The sequence below is a fragment of the Oculina patagonica genome, chromosome 7, assembly GCF_052425735.1.
Source record: "Oculina patagonica isolate OP01 chromosome 7, crgOcupat, whole genome shotgun sequence".
NCBI lineage: Eukaryota > Metazoa > Cnidaria > Anthozoa > Scleractinia > Oculinidae > Oculina > Oculina patagonica.
In genome coordinates, this window is record NC_135764.1 from 21,006,563 (window position 1) to 21,007,309 (window position 747).

Genomic DNA, 747 nt, shown 5'->3' on the forward strand with positions numbered 1-747 from the left:
CGATGTCCTGTTAAATCTTTCTACCTTCCCGTTGCCTTGGGGATGGTAAGGTGTTGTTCGAAGGCGCGTGACACCACTAAGCTTTTCCAATTTGTGAAAGAGTTTGTTTTCAAACTCCGGTCCTTGATCGTGGAGTATCTTTGCTGGGAAACCAAATCGCAGTACAAAGTCATTAAACAACCGATTAGCTGCAGTTGTGGCTGACTTGTTCTTTGTTGCATATGCTTGTGCAAAACGGGTAAAATGATCAATGATAACTAAGATGTACTCATAACCACCGGAACTTGGCTCCAAATGTAAGAAGTCGATTGACACTAATTCAAAGGGATACGAGGTAGTCACACTGTGAAATGGTGCTCTTGTAGACAAATTTGGCTGCCGTTGTTTTAGACATGAGCAAACTTTTGTCACAAAGTGAGTAATATCATCTTCCATGTTTGGCCAGTAGAATCGTTCTCGCGCTAGCTGGACTACATGAGGTGCTCCTAAGTGTCCCATCTCCTGATGGAGTTCCTTGAAGACAAGAGTGTGAAATTTTTGAGGTAGCACCAGCTGGACAAAAGGTCCACTTTTCCTAAACAACAGGCCATCCTTATCACAGTAGAGTTTGCTTCGTTGTCTCAATAACACCCTTGTGGCCGGTAGCTCACGCTTAATCTCCCACGTCTTAGGCCATTTTCCTGTCGTCAGGAAGGTTAGCAGTCTTCCTATCACTTTGTCTTGTTTCCGGGCATCGATAAGAGATGG